This window comes from Oryzias melastigma, linkage group LG15 (assembly GCF_002922805.2).
Source record: "Oryzias melastigma strain HK-1 linkage group LG15, ASM292280v2, whole genome shotgun sequence".
NCBI classification, from domain to species: Eukaryota; Metazoa; Chordata; class Actinopteri; order Beloniformes; family Adrianichthyidae; genus Oryzias; species Oryzias melastigma.
In genome coordinates, this window is record NC_050526.1 from 5,794,419 (window position 1) to 5,807,713 (window position 13,295).

A 13,295-nucleotide genomic window follows, 5' to 3' on the forward strand; every position below is an offset into this window, starting at 1 on the left:
TAAACACCAAAATTACTCTTCTGCAACTATCAACAAGTGAAATGAGTGAATTTGCTTTTTAAAATAATCTATCCATCTATTTTATAAACCTGTTTATTCTCTTTGTGGTGACAGAGTTGCTGGAGCCTATCCTAGCCACTGTTGGGTAAAGATGGTGTTTTTTTTTCTTAATTAATTTACTGACTTATTGCTGTTCTTTTTTAAACAGGGTACTGTTCATCAACTACTGAACAGCAAACTACGGGTATGGAAATCTTTGTCACATGTGTTTCAAAGAAAAAAAACCAGTAAGAAGTAGTGCTGCCACAAAGTATTATTTTAATAGTCGACTAATCACTGGTTATTTTTTTTTCCATTAGTCGACTAATAGGGTCATGGGCAAACACAAAACATAAAACACAAATCTTGATCATCATTAACTTTAAACTAACTAAAAATTAGATATTTAGCATTACCCAAGATAATGCTAGTGTGAATGCTGTAAGCTGAATTTGGCCGCTGATGATGCTAGTGCTGACAGCTGAAAATACTGAAATTGATAGCAATAAATGCTGAAATTGGTAGCTAAAAACGCTGAAGCTGATAACTACAAACGCTGAAGCTTATAGCTAAAAACACTGAAGTTGATAGCTAAAAACGCTGAGGCTTATAGTTAAAAATGCTGAAGCTGATAGCTAAAAACAGTGAAATTGATAGCTGAAAATGCTGAAATTAATAACTAAAAGTACTAAAGTTGATAGCAGAAAACTCTGAAGCTGATAGCTAAAAATGCTGAAGCCAATAGGTGAAAGTGCTGAAGTTGATAGCTCAAATCACTGAAGTTGATAGCTAAAAATTCTGAAGCTAATAGGTGAAAACGCTGAAATTGATAGCTAAAAACCCTTAAGTTGATAGCTGAAAACCCTGAAGCTGATAGCTAAAAATGCTGAAGCTAATAGGTGAAAACGCTGAAACTGATAGCTGAAAACTCTGAATTTGATTGCTAAAAATGCTGAAGCTAATAGGTGAAAACACTGAAATTGATAGCTAAAAACACTCAAGTTGATAGCTGAAAACCCTGAAGCTGATAGCTAAAAATGCTGAAGCTAATAGGTGAAAACCCTGAAACTGATAGCTAAAAACGCTGAAGCTAATTGCTGAAAACGCTGATGCTGATAGCGAGCTAAAATATTACCTAAATGCCAAATTAGCCTAAAAAACTGAAAAAAGCTTAAGTTAGCCAAAACAGCTAGCATGCAGCTACAACATTAGCTAAACTCCATTATAGCCTAAAAAACAGAAAAAGCCCAAATTAGCCAAAATAGCTAGCATGTAGCTGAAATTTTATCTAAACTCAAAATTAGCCAATATTTTTCTTAAAAAAAGCTAAAAGCTACCAGAATGCCATTATAACTTTCAGCTTTACTACTCTGACTCCATATAGTGTAAAGTAACGACTAATCAACTATTAAATTGGTCGTCGACCATTTTAATAGTCGATTAGTCGTCGATTAGTCGACTAATCGTGGCAGCCCTAGTGAGAAGGCTACATAAGGCTACATAGACTCCCGTTTTGCTTTTATTAACACATATAGTTAACCTTTACTAGATCCTCTATAGGAAGGCATGCAACATCATTCCTAAATCTAACCGCACTGGTTTACTAATAATTGAACAATTAACATATTCCATTTCTTGTTGTTACTCATATGTTAACTTTGTGTTGTGTCTCTCTTATTGTTTATCAGATTGGACAGATTTTACAACAGGTAAAGAAACAAATAAAATATGTTAAATCCATTAAGTTGCTCTTGTCTCCTCTAATACCAAGATGTAACATTCTAATGACTTTCCTTTAATTGATGTTGTTGGTCCAGCTGAACCCTGTGATGAATACTTCTATAGCAGCTCCGGCACTTTCTACAGCCCCAACTATCCAAACAACTACCATAACAATGCTGACTGTACATGGTACATTAGACCAAGCAGAGGAGTTGTGCAGCTGTGGTTTTCTACTGTAAAGTAAGTGTTGTGCGAGGTGAGATGTGTCTGATATTTACGCTACATGGTGGATACTTTAGAGTAAAAGCTGCTTTTTCTCCTTTTGCTCGTCTCAGCATTGAGTGTAGCTTTGACAACATTAGAGTCTATGATGGCTCCAGCAACGGATCCAGACTTTTGGGAACATACTGCAACTCTTTCCCCATCTTCTTTTCTACTGGTCGCTATCTCACTGTCCGATTCACCAGCGACAGCAATATCACCTACTCAGGGTTCCGTGCCAACTACATAGTAGTGGGTGAGCTCATTTTTTATTGGGATTTAAATACAAGAACCACTTAAGTTGAAAAAGAAAAAGATTTCATGTTTAGATTAGTATTGATGTGTTTTTGCATCTTGCTCTCTACAGATGAAGGTTTCTGCAATCATAACTGTGGCTATCAGGTTGGAAAATGCTCTTGCTCTTCATCTTGCAGAGACGAAGGAAACTGTTGTCGGGAATATGAGAGTAAGAATTCATGCAAACTAACTCAATGTTATGAATGAATCAATACATCTGTCATTTTTATCCTGCTGTTACTTCTATTATATTATGGTAAAATTTTTAAATTTTAGATTAAGTCAAACAGATACTCTACATTAGGGATGCAACGATACAGTCACGGTTTGATACGTATTAAACAAAAAATAAAACCAGAAAACATGCTATTCCACAGATTAGGATTTCTTTTGCAAACCGAAGTTATTGGCAGTTATTGCTGAATCACACTTATATGGAACTCTTGTAGACTTGTAAACATTGCAACTTGTATACAGTTTAATCAAATGCATAAGTGCCTCAGTCCTCAATACTTGTAAACATGAATACAATAAACTCCAACCATCTAAGCTGTGCTCTTAAGTCTTGACAGCCTGCAGTACTACACTCTTTATTTTCCCGTCATATAATGAACATTTACAGAGAGATAGATCTCTGTTACCCGGGAAGTCCAACTGTACGCGGAAAGTTTTTACCAAGTCGTCTTCAATTTGCGCGCTTGTTCATAGAGTGCAGGTATACATAAATTTTTCTGTGAAATGTGCACATGCTGGTACACTGTATTGTGGGTCAAGCCCTCATTATCAGCCACTGAAAAAAGACTGCAGAACTTAGTGTTTAGCAATAAACACTCTGATGGAGTCAGATATTTTCTTGTGTTTATCTGAGGAAACACTGTTAGTCTTTTGAAATATATCTGGGATGTTTTCATTGTATGCATTTCGCTCCCTAATCCTCATATATGATGGTGAATATCTTTACACCGCAGGTTTTAGAGTCTGTGGCACGACTTCAAACACGAGCTGGAAGCTGCTCACACACTAGCCGGCTGCGTCAACGTGCATTTGATAAAGGTTTCTTAAGTACGGATAACAGTGTAAGAAAAAGAAAAAAAACGATTACGATTAACCCCGGACATTATAAATACCAGCAGATATGCAATCAATAAAAAAATTACTTTTCTGAAACTATCAATGACTGAAATCCTACTGAACTTGCTTTATAAAATCTCTATTATAGAGACATCCATCTCTTTTATAAATCTGCTTAATATCTTTGGGGTAACGAAGTTGCTGGAGCCTATCCCAGCCTCTGTTGGGCAAAAGTGTTTTTTGTGTTCTTTTTAAAATCAAAATATATTACTTTTTAAGACATTACTCCCCCTTAAGGCAAAAAAAAAGATAAAAAAGATTTAAATTCATCGTAAACAAGGAAATAACAGGTCTCTTACAGGGGAATTCTATCAGGGTTGTGTATGACTTGTTTCTGTTCTTTGTCGAACAGGGTACTGTTCATCAACCACTGAACCACAAACTACAGGTATGAAAATCTATTTAATCTGAAATATATAACACCAATCACTGAAAAAGCTACATTGTTTTTATTTTAATTTTCTTTAATCTAAAAACATCCCATCTTGCTTTTATATCACAGAATCCTAACCTTTACTAGTAGATTTGAAGTAACTCATGCAAAAGCAACATAGTTTCATAATCTGATCTCACTGGTTTACTTGATGTTGATTTTATTGGGTCTCTCTTTTTATTTTTCTGATCGAACAGATATACCACCAACATTTCCAACAGGTAAAGATACAAATTTCTCAATTAAATTAGTCTTTTCTCCCTTATTACCAAGATGTAACATTCTAAAGTCTATTCTTTAATTGATGTTGTTGGTCCAGCTGCACCTTGTGGTGACTACTACTACTATAGCAGCTCCGGCACTTTCTACAGCCCCAACTATCCAAACAACTACCATCACAATACTGATTGTGTATGGTACATCAGACCAATCAGAGGAATTGTGAAGTTGGAGTTCTCTAATGTGAGGTAAGTTTGAGAAGTTCTGATAGTAAACTATTAAAGTTGCAGGGTAGATACTTTATAGTAAAAGCTGCTTTTTCTTTTTCTTGTCACAGCATTGACTGTAGCTTCGACAACATTAGAGTCTATGATGGTTTCAGCACCGGATCCAGACTTTTAGGAACATATTGCCAGTTTAACAATTCCATCTTCTACTCTACTGGTCGCTATCTAACTGTCCGATTCACCAGTGATAGCAATATCACCTACTCAGGGTTCCGTGCCTACTACATGGTAGTGGGTGAGCTAGTTTATTATTTTCATTCAAATGCAAGAACCATTGAAGTTGAAAAAGAAAATCATGTTTTCATGCTCACATTAGTAGTAATGTATTTTTGCATCGTTTTCCCTACAGATGAAGGTTCCTGCCAACATAACTGTGGCAATCAAGCTGGAAACTGTTCTTGCTCTTCATCTTGCAGAGATGAAGGAAACTGTTGTTGGGACTATGAGGGTATGAATTAATGTAAACTAACTCAATGTGATGAATGATATTGTGCCATTTGTATCCTGCAAGTTTTTCTCTAAATCCGGCACTTAATTTTGTAAGCTAAACTAAATGGAGATAAGTAAACTTGATATTAATTTTTAATCCTTCCATGAGTATCACAAATATACATTCAATACATCCTTTGAAGCAACGCAAATTGCATTTAACACAAACTGCAAAGAATTTAAATAAACAAGAAATAATTTAAATTGCATTAAATAAATAAAAAATAAGAAAGAGGCACTAACATAACTAACAACACTTACACTAACATAAGTGTATAAAGCAGTATATACAAGGTAAATATGCATAATAATAATTAGTTTATATTACAGAAATTGTATTTTTTACTTGTGAAATTAACCAGGCTCAAAAAAATAGAATTTCTGCAAAATCGTTTCAAATTTAGACAAATATATTAAATGTATTTTTGGATTCTGAAAATTATTGTACGATTTTACATTTTCAAATTACATAAAAAATGTAATATGTATACATTTTTGACACAAGAAGAAAAATTAATACATTCTTCATGACTTGTCTTTTTACTCTAGCTCATTGCCAGACAACAACCGCTGAACCTACAACAAATATGACAACAGCTGTTGAGCCAACAACAAATATGACAACAATTGTTGAACCTACAACAGATATGATGACAACCGTTGAACCTACAACAAATATGACAACAGCTGTTGAACCTACAACAAATATGACAACCACTGAACCTACAACAAATATGACAACAATTGTTGAACCTACAACAAATATGACAACGGCTGAACCTACAACAGATATGATAACAACCGTTGAACCTACAACAGGCATGAAACGCTACACAAACTTGTTGTTTTCTGCTATCAGTGAATCTTTCTGACATGACATCTTTTGTTCCACATGCAGCTCAGTCTTCCTGTCAGTTCAACTGTGAAAATGACCTGGGAAACTGTTCCTGTTCCAGCTCTTGCCACTCCTATGACAACTGCTGCCATGACTACTACTGTAAGCATCATTTCAAGCACACACACAGACACAGTTTGATCACACCTGCTGCTGAAATGCAGTTTGCCTCACATTGTCGTGGCATTTCGATGTTGTCATCTGAAATAGAGAACAAATTAAGCTTTAGAGTGTGGACAGCTGTTGAGAGGCTTTTAAACTTTAAAAACAAGTCTCTTGTACAGGGGAAATCAGTTTTAATCATGGAAAGTTTTTTTTTTGTCTTTGCAATGATCTTATTACTTTTCCTGACAATGTTCGATGTTAACTTAGTGTACTATATCTGTTGGAGAGGATCTCCAAAGTCAGTATGACTCATTTTTCTGATCTTTGTCAAACAGGGTACTGTACTCAACCGCAAACTACAGGTATGAACATATTTTTCACATGTGTTACAAAGAAAAATAACATATCTTTGAGAGGGATATATTATTTGTTTGTTTAATTTAATCTGAAAACATCCCATTTTGCTTAACGCAACACATGCAAAAACACCACCATTCCAAAATCTGACCTCACTGGTGTACTATTAAGTCCACTATTATCTTGTTAACTTTTATTGTGTCTGTCTTTATGTTTATCAGATCGAACAGATATTACAACGTTTGCAACAGTTTAACACAGACAAATAAAAACAATTTATCCATTAAGTAAATGTTGTCTCCCCAAATACCAAGATGTAAAACTCTATTTCATCTGAAATATATAACACCATCACTGAAAAGGCTACATTGTTTTTTTTTCTTTAACCTAAAAACATCCCATCTTGCTTTTATATCACAGAATGCTAACCTTTACTAGTAGATTTGAAGTAACTCATGCCAAAGCAACATAGTTCCAAAATCTGATCTCACTGGTTTTTGTTGATTTTATTGGGTCTCTCTTTTTATTTTTCTGATCGAACAAATATTCCACCAACATTTCCAACAGGTAAACATACAAATTTCTCCATTAAATTTGTCTTGTTTCCCTTATTACCAAGATGTAACATTCTAAAGTATTTCTTTTAATTGATGTTGTTGGTCCAGCTGCACCTTGTGTTGACCACTACTTCTATAGCAGCTCCGGCACTTTCTACAGCCCCAACTATCCAAACAACTACCATAACAATGCTGACTGTACATGGTACATCAGACCAAGCAGAGGAATTGTGCTGCTGGAGTTCTATAGTGTAAAGTAAGTGTTATGCGAGGTGAGATGTTCTGATAGTAAAGTATCAATGATACATTGTGGATACTTTAGAGTAAAAGCAACATTTTTTTTTTGTCCTAGCATTGAGTGTAGCTTTGACAATATTAGAGTCTATGATGGCTCCAGCACCGGATCCAGACTTTTAGGAACATACTGTGACTCTAACTACATCTTCTACTCTACTGGTCGCTATCTAACCGTACGATTTACCAGTGATGGCAGTGTCACCTACTCAGGGTTCGGTGCCTACTACAGAGTAGTGGGTGAGCATATCTGTTATTTGCATTTTAATACAAGAACATTTAAGTTGATAAATAAAAGGATGTCATGTTTTCATGTTCACATTTGTATTGTTGTATTTTGCATATATTTCTCTACAGATGAAGGTTCCTGCCAACATAACTGTGGCTATGAGGCTGGAAACTGCTCTTGCTCTTCATCTTGCAAAGATAAAGGAAACTGTTGTTGGGACTACGAAGGTAATAATTAATGCAAACTACCTCAATGTGATAAATGAAATTGTGTCATTTATATCCTGCTAGTTTTTTTTTTTTTTTTTTTACACTAAATCCTGCCCTTAGCTTTGAAGGCTAAACTAAATTTAGATAAGTAAACTTGACTTAAATTTATGTTCCTTTCATGAACATCACACAAGTACGAATGCAGTGTATCTTTCAAATCTACACAAATTGCATTTAACACAAATTGCAAAGCATTTAAATATATATATATATATATATTACAAAAAAGAAAGAGAGGCAAAGTGGAGTCAAAAAAAGAAAAAAAATCATATTCTTATTCTACCTCCTCAAACTTAACTTCACATGGTTTCACTTTGATACATGTATGAAGCAATATATACAAAGTAAAAATACACAATTAGAATTAGTCTATATTACGGAATGTTTTTTTTCTGGTGAAACATACTATACCGTGGTACCAGACCAGGATCAAACAAAATCGAATTGCTACAAAATACTTTAAAATGTAAACTAAAATATTTGACAGATACAAATTTTTTTTTTTTTTTTTTGCATACTGAAAATTATTGTACAATTTTTATTTTTTAAATAAGAGCAAGCAGATAATATACATACATTTTTGACACAAAAAAGATTAATTACTTTCTTCTTTACTTTAGTTCATTGCCAGACAATCGTTGAACCTACAACAGGTATGATGACAACCACTGAACCTACAACAAATATGACGACAACCGTTGAACCTACAACAGGTATGATGACAACCGTTGAACCTACAACAGGTATGATGACAACCGTTGAACCTACAACAAATATGACAACAGCTGTTGAACCAACAACAAATATGACAACCACTGAACCTACGACAAATACGACGACAACCGTTGAACCTGCAACAGGTATGACGACAACCGTTGAACCTACAACAGGTGAAACACTCAACACAACCTCGTTATTTTCTGCCATCAGTGAATGTTATTGACATGACATCAATGTTCCACATGCAGCTCAGCCTTCTTGTCTCCATAACTGTGGCAGTGACCTGGGAAACTGTTCCTGTTCCAGCTCTTGCAACTACCACGGCAACTGTTGCTATGACTACCACTGTAAGTGTCATTTCAAGCACACACACACTTTGATCACACCTGCTGCTGAAATGCAGTTTGCCTCACATTGTTATGGTTTTTGCCTATTGTTATCTGAAATACATTTATGCACTAAGAGGCAAAAACAAAACATGTTTCAAGAATTAGATGTGTTTCTTTATTTCTTTAGTTTTTATTTTGGCTTAATGTATTTGCAATTAAATATGTGCGAGCAGCACAAAATCTTATGGAAAATCATGCTGGCCACACTTTTTAAGTGTTGGGTACTGCTGTATTGCCCACAAGTATTTTACGTGGATCCAAGGTTTTTTTTTTCTTGGCCACACGTTTTAAGTGTGGCCAACATGAACACCGCTGAAGTGCGCGCACGCATTTACATGTCTATAATGCAATAACTCATGTAAATTCATGTTAGCCGTACGTTTTAAGTAGAGGTGTAACTGATCACGGATAATCCATGGTTCGTACAGATCAGAAGCCACGGTTCGGCACACATGTGTACCGTGAACCACACGTCGCACTAGCATAATTTAAATCAATTGTCCCTTCACATCGAATGGAATTTGTGTCACTTTCAATCTAATCCTCTTTGTTTCGACAAAAAAGTTGCTTCATGTTTATATTAAAGTCTGTTCACCTGAAGCTCCCGCTGTGTGTGGGAGGAGCTTCCGTCAAAAACTTTTCTCAGCTTCATAATGAAGGACGCGCATCGATAGATATCAGGTTTATTTCATTTCAAGAGCTAAATAAAAGCATCGGTACACGTTTCCACTTCTGGATTCAAAGAAACTCCCAGTTAAGAGCCCGCACAGAAGAAAGCGGCTCCGTAATGGACTTGCCGGTGGCATCAGGGGACTATTGTATGGCAAGCCAAAGAGATCAAAAACCACCAGGAAAAGCATGCATGGTAGTGCCACGTTTTCCAGATAAAAATGATTATTTTAATATTTAAATGTCCCTACAGTTAGTTTGAATAAAACAATTAATACCAAAAATAATTTAACTGTTTTATTTATGATTTATTTTTTACATTAGGGGGGTGGGATGAAAAAAAAAGTATTTTAAGGGATACTTCAGATAGATTTGGTATTTTCAACACTATTTTTAAGCATTCTTTTCTCTCACTTTTTGTAGATTTTCTCTAAAAACATGTAAATATAATCAGACACTACATGTTTTAGCAGTTATTTTTTGTTCAAAGTTTAAATATGTTTTGTTTTAATGAATAGGCCTAAATGATCAAATGTTTTGATTTATATATATTGTGTGGGAAGTACTTTATATGCTTATTTAATGTAAGCTTTGAAGCGTTTCCAAATGTATTTAGCTTTTATCTTGTTTTTTACTGTTCCTTTTTTTTTCTTTTTTTTGTTTTACTGATCAGAAAAATGATCCAAAACAATTAGTCCCACCCAAAGATTAACTGACGTAAAAATTAAGACATTTTTATGGTATTTTAGATGTGTATTTATCAAAAACTATTCAGTAAAAAGGCTTCATATTTACAGGAGTAGTACTCTTTGAAGTACAAAGTAGGTCTGTAAAGGAATGGTGATGCCAAAATTAGGTAACTGATGTTAAAATTAGCCGGTTCATAGTATTTCAGATTTACTTTTCTCAAAAACTATGCAGTAAAAATGCTTCATATTTTCAGTAGTACTATTTGAAGTGCTAGATATGTCTATGAAGGAATGTTGATGTACTAAATTTACAATCAAGATATATTCTCAGTCAAAGTCAGGTAACTGGTGTCGTTTGTTGCACCTTTTATAATAATTCATAAGTGGATTTCTTAAAAACTATACAGTAAAAATGCTCTATATTTCCAGGAGAAATTTTGTTTAAAGTACTAAGTAGGTCTGTGAAGGATTTATAATGTACTAAATTGAGATTGGGATTCATTCACAGCCAAAATTAACCAATTTTATATGAGAGCATATCACCTTTCCTAAAGCTCCACGGAGTCTTAAGGATTTTCCAGCATTCACAGCCCTGCTACCGTAGGTTTTGTATGAAACTTGCAGAAAAAAAATCCAGTGACGGCTGATTTAACCACGGAAATGCCAACGGCGGCTCATTTGACCACAGTAAAAGACCGCATGGTCATATTTTCTCAAGGCATTTGCGAAAATGGCTGAATTATAATTATAATAAATTATAATAAAAAATAATAATAAAATTATAATGGTTTAAATTCCTTTGCTTAGTCCGTGGTCTTAATATAAGACTTTTGGCTTCAAATGACTCCTCGTCATTAATTAGTCAGAAAAAAAGAAAAGCAAAACCTGAAACAAAAGACATTTAACAAAGTTTGACCGGCTCAGGATTTTAAAATGTTTGAAGGCAGTGACAGAAAAAATAAAAAACGTGAACTATTAAACAGGCAAAAAACATGTCTCAAAGGGGGGAAATCTCTCAAATCCATGTTCTTTGTAACTTTTCCTGACATTTGATGTGAAGTTACCATATAATGTCTATTAAGAGGATCTCAAAGGTATGACTTTTTTATTTTCTTTGTCTAATAGGGTACTGCTCATTAACCACTGAACAGCAAACAACAGGTATGGAAATCTTTTTCACCTGAAATAAAACTCAACAGCATTAAGACGGCTCCATCATTTTTCATGTTCTTTAATTCAAAAACATTCCACTTTGCTTAAATACCACAGAATGCAAACCTTTACTATCAGCTCTAAATAAACGCATGCAAAAACAACACCGTTCCAAAATCTGACCTCACTGGTTTTATTGTTAAATGAATAATTCATACTTTCTGGGGAGTTGAATACTATTGCTCACTACTGTTCAGGAGTTAACTTTTTATTGTGTCTCTCTAATTGTTTGTCAGGTCCGGAAGATTTAACAACAGAATTCACAACAGGTAAATATAGACCAAAAAAAATTGTATCTATTGAGTTGGTCTAGTTTACCTCATTACCAAAGTATACAATTCTAATGCCTTATCTTTAATTGATGTTGTTGGTCCAGCTGCACCCTGTGGTGGCTACTTCTATAGCATCTCCGGCACCTTCTACAGCCCCAACTATCCAAACAACTACCATAACAATGCTGACTGTACATGGTACATCAGACCAAGCAGAGAAATTGTAAAGCTGAAGTTCTACAATGTAAGGTAAGTGTTGTGTAAGGTGCGATGTTATGATAGTAAAGTGTCAATGCTATATGGTGGGGTATTTTAGAGTAAAGGCAGCATTTTTTTTTTGTTTTTGTGTGTGTTCTTAACAGAATTCAATGTCTTTACGACGACATTTGGGTCTATGATGGCAACAGCATCAAATCAAGGCTTTTGGGAACATTTTGCGAGTCTAGCGACACCTTCTATTCTACTGGTCCCTATCTGACCGTGCGTTTTATCAGTGATGCCAGTGGGACCTATTCAAGGTTCTATGCCAACTACGGAGTACTAGGTGAACAACTCTGCTTTTTATGTTTTAACACAAATATTTTAATACAACTAAAAAAATTCATTAAAAATAGTGTCATGTTTTCATGTTCACATTAGTATTAATGTGTTTTTGCATCTTTTTCCTTACAGATGAAGGTTCCTGCCAACATAACTGTGGCTATCAGGTTGGAAAATGTTCTTGCTCTCCATCTTGCAGAGATGAAGGAAACTGTTGTCGGGACTATGAGGGTATGAATTAATGTAAACTAACTCCATGTGATGAATGAAATTCTATACAATTATTTCAGTACTGCTAATATGTTTTCTTCTAAAGACAGCACTTAAGTTATGTAAACTTAACTAAATGGAGACAAGTAAATTTGATCTGAGTTCATGAGCACCACATAAATATCCATTCAATTCAGTTTTCAAGCTACACAAATTGCAAAACTATAAAAAAAAAATAAATGCAACACACATTCCCAGATTAATAAATGAATAAAAAAAATAAAAGTCATAAGAAAGAGACAGACTGCAGCACAAAAAAACATTTTTTTCTTCTACCCCTTCAAACTTAACTACACATGGTTTCACTTGGATAACTGTATGAAGCAACATGAACAAAATACAGATGAAATATAAGTAACTATCTAAATTGTAGAATGTTTTTTCTTGTGAAACAGTTAATTGTGATGTCAGGCCGAGATGAAACAAAAGGGAATTGTTGCAAAATCTTTTCAAAATTAGGAAAAAAAGATTTATTGCTATAAAACTTTAAAATAGCTTATAAAAGCTTTCTGTAAAAGTTAATTTTTACTCGATTCTTTCACTTAGCTTATTGCCAGCCGACAACCATTGGACCTACAACAGGCATGATGACAACCGTGGAACCTACAACAGGCATGATGACAACCGGTGAACCTACAACAGGTGAAAGACTCAACACAACATTTTCTGCCATCAGTGAATCTTATTGACATGACATCTATTTTCCACATGCAGCTCAGCCGTCTTGTCGCCACTACTGTGGCAGTGACCTGGGAAACTGTTCCTGTTCCAGCTCTTGCAACTACCATGGCAACTGTTGTCATGACTACCACTGTAAGTGTCATTTCAAGCACAGCATAGACACAGTTTGATCCCACCTGTTGCTCAAATGCAGTTTGCTTGACATTTATGGGGTTTTTACCTATTGTCATCTGAAATACATTGATAAACAAAGATGTAAAAAAAAAAAA